Consider the following 15595-nt stretch of genomic DNA (forward strand, 5'->3'; position numbering starts at 1 on the left):
AGTACTTACTTTGATTGATAAAGACCTTAGCAACGTGAGTAATTCCATCTCTGTACCCCAATGCAGCTCTCTGAGCTCTATCTTATAGAACTGGAGTACATTTAGCTAGAAACCTATGAAAGAAAAGATTGAGCTGAATGAAGCAGACATTAACGGGGTTAATGCAAAGGTTTCAGTACAGCACTACCAAAGGCTAAATGGGGACAAATCAACCCCCTGTTGCCCCCCTAAGATTAAAGGGCCCCGAGCAAGTCTGCTCTACTTACCCCAATGCCGAGAAAGCTAAAAGACTGGAGGGAAAGATTACAATGAGAAACCTGACCAGCAGCTGCTTGGGGCAATAGTCAGGCCAGTGAAATCTGGTTAAAGATTAATAACAGGCCAGGGTCCCTGGGCTTAATCTCTCCTGGAGGCCCCAAAGCCCTTTTCCTGCAGAGTGGGAAGAATGGTCGGGAGATAGAAAATAAAGATTTCCAGGACTCCCTGATATAGGAATTTCTGAACTGTTATATCAGAACCCGTTGGTGAAACCCTGACTCGGACTACAATTAAAGGATATAGAAATGTAAGGATTAATAAGATTAGAAAATTTGAACCATTTAAACAGGCTTCACGTTAAAGTTATGCCAACCTCAGTTGACTGCATCTCTTTTACCTGATTGTGTTATAGAGAGAAACAGTGTGTCTCTTTGGAGACCTGGGACATGAAGGCTGTCAGTTCTTTCTTTTGTCTATCTTTTGTGCCCTCTTGGGTCCATGGAATTGTTTAATACTGTCAGAAATATTTATTGTTTGTCCCAGCTGAAACCTGACAAGACATTTGGAAGGATTTAATAACTTTTTGATGAGAAATTTGGCCAAAGTGAAAGCTAATGTCAGAGCCTGATAGGATTTTCTATTTTGAGCTTCCTCCCCAAGCTGAAATAAAACTATAAGCCTAGAGGGGAAGAAACAAATTAGAAATTACATAGTTAGACAGGTAGGTAACTTGTGCTGTCATTTAAGTTTCAACCCAAATTTTGAGAGCAGTTGTCCATAGTTTACAATTCTTTATGAAACCAGAAAGGCAGCCCAGAAGCAATTCAAGTCCACCTATCTTTATCATTCTTAATTTCTAACACTGAAGAACAAAAAATGGGAGGCTGGGGTGCTTTTTGAAAGCACAAACTGCTTCTATGACACCAAGATAGCCTTACCAATTACAAATACAGATCTTAAGTGCTTTCTCCACAAATATTAGTAAAACACAAACAAATAAACCTTAGCCATCTGAACAGATCGATTTAAGTTATTCAGATGTTTCTCTGTAAATGAGTTTTGCTTTATGGTGCCTGTCTCGAGGCTAAAAGACCTCTATGTATCTCTGTCTGTATGTTCATGTGTATTGTGTTTTTTTCTACCTCTAGATAACATTGCTAATTAAGAAGAAAAAATAGCTCTATTAAAGTGGCTTAAGCAAAAAAAAAAAAAAGCACTTCTATGAGAATTCTCAGAAATATAACAGAAATGAACCCAAGTGCTTTTCAGAATCACATGATCTGGGAAAGTATTTGATATTAAAGCTGCTTCGAGTTTGGTTTGGTTTGGTTAAATTTTCATATCTTTAAAATCATCAGCATTGAATAATACTTTTATTCTGCCTTAGTTTATTAGTTAAATAAGTTTTTGTTATTTCTGTTGCAAAATTGTCAGCATGAAAAATAACAGTGTAATAAAATCTTTATAAGTAATCTAAACTTAATTGTTAGGAGCACATAAATTAAACAAATATAAATGGAATAAAATTTTCTTTTAGGTTAACTCTTTAGTGATAATTATATTATAGTAAAATGGTTTTATAAATCTCTTTGGTAACTTGAAACTTTAAAATTTTAATATAATGGATAGTTATTGAATGTCTAGACTATTACGGAACATTATTATAGGTAAATTAAAGATATTAGGGCCCATTAGTAAACATGTCTTATGCCACATTAAAAATTGTTCTATGAGGAAATATTTTTAGAAATTATTAAATGTGTTCATAAAAATATTCATCTAAATAATACGAATTGCTTACTTTTTATTTGTCACTAAAATTGAGGTTCCTAAGAGTTAAGATTTTTCATTAAGATTTCTCACTAAGAAAGTATATGTTTTTAGTAATAAAATATATACATATACTAGAGGCCCAGTGCACAAATTCACGCACCAGTGGGGTCCCTTGGCCTAGCCTGCGGGATTGGGCCAAAACCGTCTCTCTGACATCCCCCCAAGAGGTCCCGGATTGCAAGAGGGCACAGGCCAGGCCGAGGGACCCCACTGGTGCACAATTGGGGCTGGGAAGGGACAAGGGAGGTTGGCCAGCAGGGGAGGGATTGCAGGAGGGCTCCAGGGCTTGTTTGGCCTGTCTCGCTCAGTCCCGATCAGCCAGACCCCAGCAGCAAGCTCACCTACTGGTTGGAGCATCTGCCCCCTGATGGTCAGTGCACATCATAGCGAGCAGTTGAGCAGCCTTAGTATATCATTAGCATGTTATGCTTTGATTAGTTGAATGGACGACCGGACAACTGGACACTTAGCATTTAGGCTTTTATTACATAGGATAATATATACATATATAATGTGTACATATATAAATATATACATATATAATATGAAAATACACTTTTGAAAAAATTAAAAGAATGAGATTTGTCCTAAAATAAGGATGGTTCTTTCAGAATGAATAAGAAGGGACAAACTAAGAGGGACTAAGAAAATGGTAGACATTCTGTAAAGAAAAATCTTGAGGAGATTTTATATATGATTAAGCTGAATAAGATTATAATTTACTAAAGTAAATAAATATAAATATTAAAAGTAAGCTGATGCAAAATAAGAATCTGGTTCTTTTTCGGTCTGTTAAAAAAAATAAAGTCATTTTGTATTTACTCTCTTCCAGATAAGATATTATTGAATATTTTCTGCCCAGAAAGCAAAGATTCTGCTTTATTAAAATAGTTTCCTATTGTCTTAATCAGGTCCTTGATTACTTAAAAAAAAAAAACACTTTTCTTAAACCTAAGAACTAAAGTTTTGCAATCTGTATTTTTTAAAAATATTTTCATTGATTTCAGAGAGGAGGGGAGAGGGAGAGAAAGATAGAAACATGGATGATGAGAGAGAATCATTGATCAACTGCCTCCTGCACACCCACACTGGGGACCAAGCCTGCAACCCAACCATGTGCCCTGACTGGTAATCGAACCATGACCTCCTGGTTCATGGGTAGATGTTCAACCACTAAACTATGCTGGTCAATCCTAACCTGCATTTTTATTTGATTGCACTTTTTATTGCACTTTGAATAAACAAATAATTTAATATTATTTCTTAATGATTTATGATATTTTTGGTCAAATATGTTAGAAGAACTTCTGGGGTCCAAATTTTAGCAGGAGACCTTTTCTTAACCCAGAAATGCCTCAGGGTTGTTCCAATGGGCCCCTGGAACATCTCAAAGGATTATTTTCCTCCTTGCAAGGGAGAGGTTTTGAACTATTTGGGCACATTTATATGTTTGAATTGCACGGAAAGCTTTGTCAACTAAGGCTATAGTTGGGTTGTATTTGCTTGTATATATTCTTATTCTTCAATTAATATTATATATTATTAAAATCTCCAGGAGTTTACAAAGTCCTGATACAATATTCATTTGTAATTTTTGTTATCTTAAAATATTATGTTAGATAAAAGCAAAGTTCTTTGTAAATTATATCATAATCAGATCTATCACCATGTTATTTTAAGTTTTTATCATTTATAGTCACTGTTTCACTCTGATGCTTTTGAAAGTATGTTTCATCTTCAGAAAGACTCATAAAAGAACTATGACTTATTCTAAAACAGATTTTTCTAAAAATAAACTTTAAGATCATACCTTCAAAATTGCCAAAGATTTATAAAGCTCTAAGGAATAACTGGATTCATGAACTGCTGGCAAAGGACCAAGATAGACAAGAATTACTTGTGTGGGACTGAATAAAATAAGAATAATAACTTTTATATATTTTTGTTTACAAAATTTCTAATTTTTAACCTGTTTGTTTTCTAAACATAAGGAAACTTCTCTTAAACTACCTGTGACTTAGAGCAGTTTGGTAAATTATACCTTTGTTAACAATATTAATACATTTTTATTTTTCTCCCTACCTGATCCCTCTATAAGTTTGGAGACTCTAAATGATTATTATTATTTCTTGCATAAATTTGATAGAAATATGTTATTTTTAACAGGACACAATCAGACATTTGTTTATCACCAAAACTTTAACTGTAATGTCATGTTTGAAAAAGACATGTGTAGCCCGGTTTGTGTGGCTCAGTGGTTGAGTGTTGACCAAGAACCAGGAGTTCATTGTTTAATTCCCCGTCAGGCCACATGCCTGGGGTTGTGGGCTCAATCCCAAGTAGGGGGTGTGCAGGAGGCAGCCGATCAATGATTCTCTTTCATCATTGATGTTTCTATCTCTCTCTCCCTCTCCCTTCCTCTCTGAAGTCAATAAAGAAATGTGTGTGTGTGCAGGGGGAGGGGCGGGGTGGGAGAGGGAGAATACCCCTCCTGTCAAATCACTATCTCACTATCTTCTTTTACTTCCCTCATAGCACTAATCATTATTCAAAATCACATCATTTACTGAGTTGTCTGCTTGTCTGTTGCCCACTTCTCCCACTAGCAGGTAGGCATTTGGGGAGCGGGACATTGATCTGTCTTGTTCACTGCTGAATCCCCCCCTGCACTTTACACATACCTGTCACACAAGGAAATTCAGTAAATATATTTGAATAAAATAAGTGAAACTAACACAATGCTATTCAAGTGTAATCTGCAGACCACAAAGTGCTTGTTACTGGTCTGCAATGAGATAAATACAGAAATTCAGAAACTTTGATAGCAAGTTCAGGAATAATTGATCAACATGTGCTTGATCAATTTTTCAGTAGTTTATTATTATTGTCTTACAAAAGCATTAATTTGCCCCAATTAGACATTTTAAATATGGTCCTTTATCACAGATAGTTTGAGAGTGCTGCTATAAACAAGTTCTGCAGCAGAAAGTAGCTTTCTCCATCTGTTTTTGCATTATTGCATTTACTTAATATTCAATAAAATGTTGAGTGCGTAATATGCGGCAGGCTCTGAGCTAGGTCCTGGGGATTAGAGATGAACAAGACATACACCTTCTCCTCAAGAAGTTCATGGTCTCTTGAGGGAAACAAATCCACTACTGTTGCAAAGCAGTAAGTCAGAATTTTGTACCAAGGACCATGACAGGGACAGGATAGAGAATCCCTCCTTGAGAGATTAGGGAAGACCTCCCAAGAGAAGTGATACTTAAAGGAGAAGAAAGTCACCAGACGAATAAAGGAAGAGAGATTCTAGGAAGTGGAAAGGCAAATGAAATGTCATAAAAACACGGTGCACTTACAGAGTGCCAATAGCTACATGGGACTAGAATCCCTGATATACGGGAATGAGGTGGGAAATAAGGTTTTTAAAAGCCTGTTTGTTTATTTCATTGTGCAAATATTTGTTGCCCTATCAGCGACTCTCAACGGGAGGATTAAAATTCTTTCCACATTGACCAAATCAATCTTGGCCTTTGAAATGAGTGAAAATAACATGAGCCACTTCTGAGCAGATGCTTTAAAAGCTCTCATGGATTCACCCCAACCTCGTTCCCTCTGCCAGACCCTGCTGTGTTCCAGACAGATTCTATCTGTCAGCTGAGGTCCTGGAATGGGGACTTGGGCAGCAAAGCTGCAGCCAATCCTCAATAAACATAAAATGAGAATGGAAAATAAACCTTGAGTGTTATAAGCCACTGAAATTTATCAACACAGGAAAATGTAACCTAAGATAATGGGCCCCAGAGACTAGTACATAGCCCATCCTGGCAGATGGATGGAAGGATAATACCAGAGCAGGGCTGTTGTCATGTCTCTTCATATATGTCACCCCCCAAGCCTATGTTGCTAAACCCGCCCCACCAACATCACAGCCTCTTAACTAGGGGCCAAGTTCCTCAAATGACAGCCCCATTTTGAGTAGAGAAGTAGGAAAACACAGAACTCTGGGTTTTCTTAGCCTGCCCTGCTGTGTCTTGCCAAGTCAGACTAGGAGAATGCCATCCATGAGCCGAGGCATTCTAAATGAATCTTAAAACACAGCATTCCAGAATTATGTTATAACTGAGAAAATGAAGGGCAACATATTGTTTAAAAAAGAGAGAGAGAAAGAGACCTCTTATGCAGTTCCAAAGCTTTTTGCCAATATGTTGGCAAAATAAGTGAAGAAAAAGCATGTTCTGAAAGATTAGTGGTATACCAAGGGGAAGTCTTGAGACACCCAAATCTTGGAATTTCTGAATGGCATGCAAATTTTCATGTAATTTCTCCACATCTCCGGAAATGTTGGTGTTGGTTTCCTTATTAACCATTAACATTGCCATTTTTCTGTATTGAATATAAGAAGCGAAAAACCCACTCTTCAATTTACAAATTCAAAATTTATGGTTTTATGATTTATTAAGCTCCCTCCCTGGTCCTCCAAGGGCAACCATCCCTTGATGCTGCTCCCACACCCTTATCCCAGCGTTGGTGGTCAAATCCACCTCTGTCTACTAGCATTGGTCCTCTCCCTATTGAAGGGATGGTGGTGCTGCCAGAAGAGCAAGAATGTCCACCAAAGCCTCAATCCTTCAGATTGATGAGGAAATCTTTGAGATAGCAATACGCAGACCCATGGGTGACACTAGTTCCCATCCTACTGAATATTAACCCTTTGAATCTATGTCCCTACAGACAGCTCTGAAAGGGTGGAAAAGAAAACCTGGCCAGGTGAACAAGGGTAGCACAGAGACCCTCCAGACCCTTTAAGAGCCCCTGGAAATGTCCTGCCTGCATTCTTTTCTCATGTCAAGTATATACTGCAAGAGGATGTTCATGGTTACTCTATTCATGGGGTTCTCTTTAGTGCAAAATTTATTTTTATAACTTAATATTGTCTACTATGTTATGCTACATCAATTTCATCATAATATATGTATATAAATTACCTGTACATGACATATACAGCTACATTACATGTATATGCATATATTAGAGGTATACTTTTGTAGATATTTAAGAAAATAACAATTTTAATCAGGACTCTGAAGCTGTTCTATAAAACTATGATTGGCAGTATTAACAATGCAATAAAACCCATTCACAGCTCTCCATTCTGCTAAGGCTTTGACTTTTACAGCAATTTAATTGTTATTCAAGGATGGCAGCATCTTGATACCTAAATATTATGTGTTTCCAGTTTTCTTATTTCTCTTATTCCTTCCCTGCATTAACTCCTGCATTTGTTACTATCAGAAGGTAAACTGCCTTCTCTGAGCCAAGAAATAACAAGAATCTTCTAACAAGTTTAAAGTTGAAGGCAGAAAGATAACATCACAGACACCTGGAGAGAAAACCAATTAATTTAAGGTAATGAGTGGAACCAAGTTGCAAAGACACTTCATGTTTATCAATTTCTTCACCAAATAAATTTTTATGTAAACTATTATTTGTACACAGGAGACAAGGCCATTTTCTTTAACAAGAGCAAGAATTGCAATTGTGCCTAGAATCTTGAACCATATAACTAGAACCACTTAGAACCAAGGCCCCAAAACACAAAGAATTAATTCTTAATAATTATTTAGTTAGCATTACTGGTGTTTAGCACCTAGCAGGAGGGTAAGTATGTCAAAAGTAATGATCATTCCAGTTCAAATGAAATCCATTTGCATCAAATAAATATGTATTTGTATCTATTTTAGGATTTTGGAATTAATATTAGTTTTTACCATTGTTTTCAAGTTTTTAAAAATAATTTCTAAGTTAAAATTCATAGATCACAAACTAAGGGAATAATTCCTTCCTCTCTCCTTTTCATTTGTTCTACAAAAAGAGAGAGGGAGAGGGAGAAGAAAACATTTTAAAAAATAATGGAAGGGTAAGATAGAGAGGGGAGGGGAAGGGGGAAAAAGGGAGGGAAGGAAGGTAGTACAGGCATTTTCATTGATAAGGTCCATACTTATGTTTCTCTGTACATCTAAATAGCTCCTCACATGACACCATGGTGTCATTCAACATTCACTGAGTTTAGGGCAGCTATCTGGTGGAAAGGAGGAGTAGGGGACTTGTTTTAAAGCTGTGAACACACTGCTTCTCCTTAGATTTTATGAATGCTTGGGATGGCTGGGATCATAGTGGGGTTTTAAACCCATCCCCCAGCTAGTCTTGACACTGCTATGTCTGCATGTTTGCCACCAGCCATGCATGACTCTAGTGTCTGAGACTACACCAGTGAACAAGGACATTATTCCTTCTCCAATAACCTAACAGGGGATGTGGAGAAATTAGCAAGTAATTATATTATAATGTAAAGATGGCCTATAACAATAGTAGACCAATTGAAGAAGCACCTAAACCAATCTGGGATTGAGGGTGCAAATGACTAAAGAATTTATATCTAAACCTAGATCTGAAGAATTAACTGTTAGTCTGCCATAGAGAAAGAAATTTAAAAAATAACATCTGAAGAACAAAGCCAGGAGAAAGAGCCAAAACATGGCATGACAAGTTTGTAGTGATCATGTCAATTCAGATCCTCATGTACCACACTGGAGATGCCTCCTCTATCATAAGGGAGACTATACCTTGACAATATCTAGAAGTGGAAGAGCCATTCCTCTTCCTGAGAGGAGATCCAGTTCCTATCTTTGGACCTGAAAAGTATCACAGGGTGAATAAGGGTCCTGAGGGTCCCTGTGGTCGTGTCATAGAAAGACTAGGACCAGTACTTGAGAGCCACAATCCAGTGCTGCCATTTAGTAGTTGTGTGATCAGAGCAAGTTACTAAACCTCTCTGGGCTTCAGCTCCCTCAACAAATATCACCTCCCAGAGTTATATTGAGATTAAGTGAAATGGTGCATGTAAAACGTAGTGTGTGCCCTCCTCTTAATAGAAGCTCAATATTGTTTCTGCTTTCCCCATCTCATCTCTTCCATCCTCCATACAAGTGATCTCTAAGAAAAAATGCTTAGCTTCCCATGTGTTGTAAATATTTCCCTCCACGTCCCGCGTGGTTCAGGGTTCAGGATCTGGAAGAAAAGCCGCACACAAATGAAAGAGAAAAGACACGAGATAATTTGGGAATATTGGGGGCCAGTCGGGTAAGTCCAACTCAAGAGTAAAGACTTCCACTGGTGCTCAGGCCGTACCAACCTTTTATAGTCAGAGGTAAACAGGGCAGTGGTCACCATAGTTACATAGTTCTTGTGAGTTTCACTTGTTTTGACCATAGTTACACTTGTTTTGACCATAGTTACACTTCCTGCACTTCCCTCAGCCCATTAGCTTCCCAGATAAGATCTGGGGAGTGTTATAAGGTCAAGCCTAATTATGCTAAGGGGACTGTGCCCTCTAAGCCGGGACTTGTTTGTGACTTTGCCAACAGGTCAGTCTGAGGCTTAACCCTATATCAGTTTCCCACACCCATGCACTTCACACACACACACACACACACACACACACACACACACACATTCACACACATGCATGCACACTCATCCCTAGCTCAGTTTCTATCCAAGGAGAATTCCTCAATAATCCTACATAGTTTTGCTCTCAATTATTTCTACCAGGGCCACATGTCCAGGAATATGAGAAACATCTAAACTGCCTCTGTACCACCTTTTTCTGTTGACAGTCCTGACGCAGGAAGGGGTAGATGTGAGGTTTGGCACAGACTGTCCCAGGAGATGCAATCTGTCCTGTCCACACTACAGCTACCTCTCTGATCTCCACTAAAAGAGAAAAAAAGTCAACATGCTCACGCTTTTTTTGTGGTTGTTTTTCAAATGAAGGACATTTGTAAAGTTCCACTATCTAAAAATAACTGAGCAAACTTATCAAACGTACAAACCTGAAAGAACGTAAAAATCTGAGTTTTTCAAACACATTAAAATCTATTGGTCCCAGGGATAGTTTCACCAACCCCTCCTCAACATAAATTATATATGGCCTGCTGCTTCAAAGTCTTTTTAGCTTTAGCACATTTCTTTCCTTTAAAAATGCAACAGATCAAAGGAGAGTTGGAAATACCATCTGAGGCTACATAAGACAAAAGAGTTGCTGCTTAAGAACTAACAGTGCGCTCAGCCAAAAGAGAAAATGTAAACCTTCAGGGAATGAGCTAAGGAAACCCTGTGAATCTCACCAGGAGACCAAATAATAAGCAAGGGAAGTTAATAATGGATGAACAAATAAACCCGAATTGGATACTCTAAGCCCTACAAAAGCAAAAGCCCTCTTCCTGTCTGCTCTGACTTTGGCTCTATTTCTTATTTTTTTTTAATCAAGGGCAATGTATATCCTGGGCTAACCCTAAAAAATTCATGGTCTTCAGACATTTCACTCTAGAAGTTAAGAGGCGTGATTCAGTATATAGGGGTTAGATTTTTAAAAATTAAGAGTTTATCCAAAAGCATGCTTCAGTTTAGGACTTGGGTTTTCCTGCAATAGGATGACATCCCAGAGGACAGAGTAAAATGGAGCATTCTCTCAGCCAAGAAAGAGCTAAGTCGACCACCTGTTGTTTATACCCAAACATGTGATTATTATAGTTGCTGTTGCTAAAGCCCTACACACTCTGGCAGTTGATCACCCACCCATGTTTGGGGAAATTGTGATAGAACATCATTTTTCCAGGGAGAAGCGGGTAGCACCCAGGGTAATACCTCCTTAGTAAATCCATGCTTGGAAAAACCCGTCAACAATCCTTCAAAATATATGGAGCATTTATAATTATCCTTATTTTTAGATGAAGAAAACAACCTCAGAGGTTAAAGAACTTGCTTCAGGCCACATCCCTTAATCCAGTAAGTGATAGATTTAGATCTTGAACCATAATCTTTGACCCCAAAACTTTGGAACTTGTCCTCACATTTGTCAACCTCCCCTACACTGTACATTTTCCTTCATTTAAACCTGATTAAGCAATTAGACATAGCTTGAATAAAAATGTATATCAAGTATATTAAGCTTCTGTTCACTAAAATACAGAGTGTGCGCATTGTACACTACCATTAATAGCTTATTAGTATAAAACATCTCAGCCTACCCTAGTTAACAATAGATTATGCAGGTATAAGTATTAATATCCTCATTTTGTAAATTGGACAACTGAAACTCTGGGAGTTCATCTTCTCCAAGTCACACAGCTAGCGTGTGGCAAGTACAGGACTAAATCCAGGCTTTCTCAGTTCAAGAGGGGCTTCACTTCCTACCATGCTTCTTGTTCAGTGTCCCTCATAAACTGTGTGTCACAGCACAAAGTTTAGGAAATAGTTCCTCTATTTACAATGGCCAACTATAATGCTCCAACTATATTCATAATGCCCCAACTATCTTCTTAGGGAAGGAAGGTCGATCAGTAGTTGAGCTCTCCCTGGAATCAGCACCAAGTGTATATATTCCTAACCTTGCTCCTCAGCTTTAAGTTCCCACATCAACTCCTCATTCTCTCATTCTCAGCATCTTCTATGTGACAGAAGAGCAAAAAGAAAGAACCAAGTCTGCAGACATCTTGGCTTAAGCAGCTGAAACGTCTTCAGGCTTTTTCCCCATTTAAACAGCATTAATTTTCCATTTGGCTCTCAGGAAAATGAAACATCTCTTCTTCAATATCTAAAGTTGTTATTTATGCCATCAAACAACAAACAAGTTCACCTACAGGTCAGCATAATCACCTTAATGAATCTGTAGCAATGTAAAACTTTTACAAACCGCCTCAGTAAGATTTTTTTCCAGATTGATAATATATTCGTTAAGGTACAGACCAGAACATCTCAGACAAAATTTCCACAAGATTTGGAATAGCAATTTGACATCAGGTTCTACAAATCTGTGATATTCCCTATTCATTCTTTCTCACATTTATCTGGAATGCATAATATGAGGGAGAACTGTTGGCTGGCTTTCTTTCTCTTTTGGAGGAGTGGGGTGGGGCTTTGACTAAGTTTCTATGACAATTACCCTATAGACTTTCACCTTCCAAACATTCCATTTAAAATGGTAGTATGTCTTTTCTCTATTTACTGTTACACAAAGGAGACTTTTGTTGTTGTCGATGTTAATCCTCACTCGAGGATATTTTTCCATTGATTTTATTTTTATTTTTAGAGAGAGTGGAAAGGAGAGGGAGAGAGATAGAAACATCAATGATGAGAGAGAATCATTGATTGGCTGCCTCCTGCACACCCTCTACTGGGGATCGAGCTCAAAACCCAGGCATGTGCCCTTGACTGAAATCAAACCTGGGACCCTTCAGTCCACAGGCCAATGCTCTATCCACTGAGCCAAACCTGCTAGGGCGAGAAGACTTTTTTTTAATGCTCTACATTCATCTCTGTATCTGTCTACAGATCCTTTAGTATCACATTAGTCCATATTATTACTAAATAGCTATCAAATTCCATGACCAAACACTGTGAATTTACACTCCCCCATGAAATTTTTTATTTTAAAATCTCTGGCTGGAAAACAAGGGAAAAAAGCACACCAAACATGCTAACAAATGGAAGCACAAATTCATGGGAGAAGTTAAGAGCAGAGAAAAAATCAAAATAAAACTAATTTAATTTGTTCATTTTCTCACAGTTTCCAAGTCTTTTCTTCCAAATTCTGTAACATCTTCCTTTAATATAAAAGACTTTTTAAAAATATATATATATTATTGATTTTTACAGAGAGAAAGGGAGAGGGATAGAGAGTTAGAAACACTGATCAGCTGCCTCCTGCACATCTCCCACTTGGGATGTGCCCGCAACCAAGGTACATGCCCTTGACTGGAATCGAACCTAGAACCTCCCAGTCCCCAGGCCGACGCTCTATCCACTGAGCCAAACCAGTCAGGGCTAAAAGACTTTTCAAAGTCCAATCTTCCAAAGGTTGCCTCTGACATTACTCCACAAATACTTGGGTAGAAAGATATGGTTTGCTTTTAACTTTCTTGCTAATAAGATTTCAAGAATTTTTTTGCACTCCAGACTCCCTTCTAAAACACTAACCTTCAAAAGCCCCCAAAGGGTTTCATCTTGAAAGTGCCAGATCTTCCTTTATGTGGGTGAAACTCACAAGTGTTACAAGCATCCAGGACCTAATCATTTTCAGTTTTCCCCCAAGTGGAATGTTTGAAAAAAACCTCTTAATGGGGAAAAATGTTTTTAAATATAAATTTTAAAATGTATCCTTTTTCATTAATTTAAAAAATGGGTTTTTCAAGGACAATCTAGTTTTCTAAAAATTCAATGAAATTCATATCATCACACATTGCTGGTGTCATACTAAAAATTTCTAACCACTTATTATATACTAACCCACTTCACCCTCACAAATCTATAAATCATACAGTCGATGAAACTGAGGTACAGATAATTAACTTGCCTAAGGTCACACAGCTAGAAAGATGGAGAAACAGGATTTAAATATAGGCTGCCTGGTTCCAAGGTCTAGGCTCCTAACTATGACGATGCTAACATCTAGGAAAGTCATTTAGAAAATGGTATTGAGATAAGAATACACAATTATTGATATCTATATTTATGAAGATGTTTATCTCAGAATCATACATAATAGGAAAAAATAGAAACAATATAAACATGCAGCAATAGGACAACAAATTGTGATATTCCCACTTTGGCAATATTATGCAGTCCTTGAAAATTATTTTTTTGGATGCAGAGTAGCAACATGAAAAAAGTTACAGAAAACAGTGGTATGATTCTATTTTTACACTGATAAGAATAACAAGTTATGTTTATGAAAAATAAGTTGAAAGCTTTTTAACTGACATAATGTGTGTTAAATGAAAATCTATTATTTGCTTCTACTTCCTATATGGCAACTAATAGCTCACTTCACAGAAAAACTGCATTTCTGAAAACATATTATAAAATAACATATCTGTATATTAAATCTTCTCATATGCATAAAATGAAGTGATTTCAATAGTAAACAGGAAACAAATAATCTAAGAAAATCTTGAGTCCAAATGTACTTTTTTAATCTTCCTATGAATATGGCATTTTTGATGAGAGTATAATAGTCAACTCTTCAGATGGTATCTGACATGGTTTATCATGAGCTGATAAAATATTTAAACCCTTAAACCATGCAAATCCCCAATCTAATAATTCATGCTTTTAAACGTTTAGAAAATCCCAGGAAGTATAGAAGGTTCTAAAACTTTGGCTTTTTAACCCAAAGAATCAAATGAGAGGCTTGTGAGACAAATGAGAGTAACTTTGTTTTTCTGCTTTTCAGCAAGGTATTAAGAGCCAGACATTCTCACAGTTTGCAGAGATCAAATATTAATAATAAGAAGGCCCACATTCCTCTGATGTAGAAATAGGTAGAAAGTCTATAAATCTTTATAGCCCTGCTCCATTTCCATTTTCTGACAAGCTGACTGGTTGGAGGGCAATCCCCCAGAGCAGCTGTGCTGATAAAGTGAAAAAAAGTAGTTGCTTTCATTTATTTACTAATTTTGCCATGGGGATTTCCTGCAAACATGTATAATAACTTCATAAGCAAATTATTCTCTACATCTTATTTCAATTTCATCTAAAGAAATCCCACAGAGGAGTTTTTTCCTGTTATCCTACATACTAAAACTGTAAAATAGTGTAACATTCATCCATTTCGGGTGGACTTCCTATCTTTTATCTTTTGCAAGACATAGGCTCTTTGTTCTGACAGAAGTGATTTAAAAATTGTTGGCAAAATTGCAAATAAGATTCAGACCAACTAGTTGTAAACTAAATAGCCAGATGATATAATGTGTTATTAAGTATTTATGAAGTAATCTGGGAGAATATGCAGCTGCTCCCCTGTTCCTGAATAGATGTAAGAGCTCCCAGTATATTTCACTGATTGATTACATGAATTTCCTTATTACAGTGGTATATTAGAAAACAAGTCTTTAATCATCTGATGCCTTTTCTCTGTAAGAGTATCTTTCTAGAATAAAAGGGGTATTTGTTCTCATACCAATAGCAGAAATAGCATTATTATTCAAGAGAAATTCTAGATTAAAATATATTCAAAGATAGATTGTATTCTAAAATCACTTAATTGAAGTTGCATCATTAAGTTCTTTGTTTGAAATGAATCATGTTGTCAATAAGTCACTATAGGTAAGGTAAACATCCAAGTATTGCTTAATATGTGGGGAATATATCTTTGGGTTTTTCCCTCAAAATATCAGCTTGTTTTTCCTGACATACTGTATAAGGTCAAATAAATGAATAGAATTACATAATGCTCTCAGATAAATTTGAAGTTGAGAATATGTCCAAAACATGTAAGCCCAAAACTGAACAGTCTTGGAAAGTTCCAGTGACTATAAATAGAATTTCTAAATTGGAAGTGTCATTTCAATCTTTTCTTCCACCTCACTGCTGTGACTCTTATAATTGCTCTTGTTGCCTTAATTTCCTTTAGTACAGTGTGACCACTTCCTAGGATTACTGG

At 36.9% G+C, this 15595-nt stretch overlaps 1 long non-coding RNA gene across 2 annotated transcripts in view; it reads right to left on the bottom strand.

Annotated features, from left to right (window-relative positions):
• Nucleotides 1–84, bottom strand: part of LOC139014608 (uncharacterized) — a 171646-nt gene extending 171562 nt beyond the window's left edge. Inside the window, exon 1 of one of the 2 annotated variants that reach the window (XR_011472247.1) lies at nucleotides 10–84. This is a non-coding gene — a long non-coding RNA (uncharacterized lncRNA). The remainder of the gene's footprint in view (nucleotides 1–9) is intronic. The other variant, XR_011472248.1, reaches the window with a different exon arrangement.
• Between the last annotated feature and the right edge of the window lie 15511 nt (nucleotides 85–15595).

The sequence above is a fragment of the Myotis yumanensis genome, unplaced genomic scaffold, assembly GCF_028538775.1.
Source record: "Myotis yumanensis isolate MYYU_CA2020_CCGP unplaced genomic scaffold, mMyoYum1.0.hap1 SCAF_7, whole genome shotgun sequence".
NCBI classification, from domain to species: Eukaryota; Metazoa; Chordata; class Mammalia; order Chiroptera; family Vespertilionidae; genus Myotis; species Myotis yumanensis.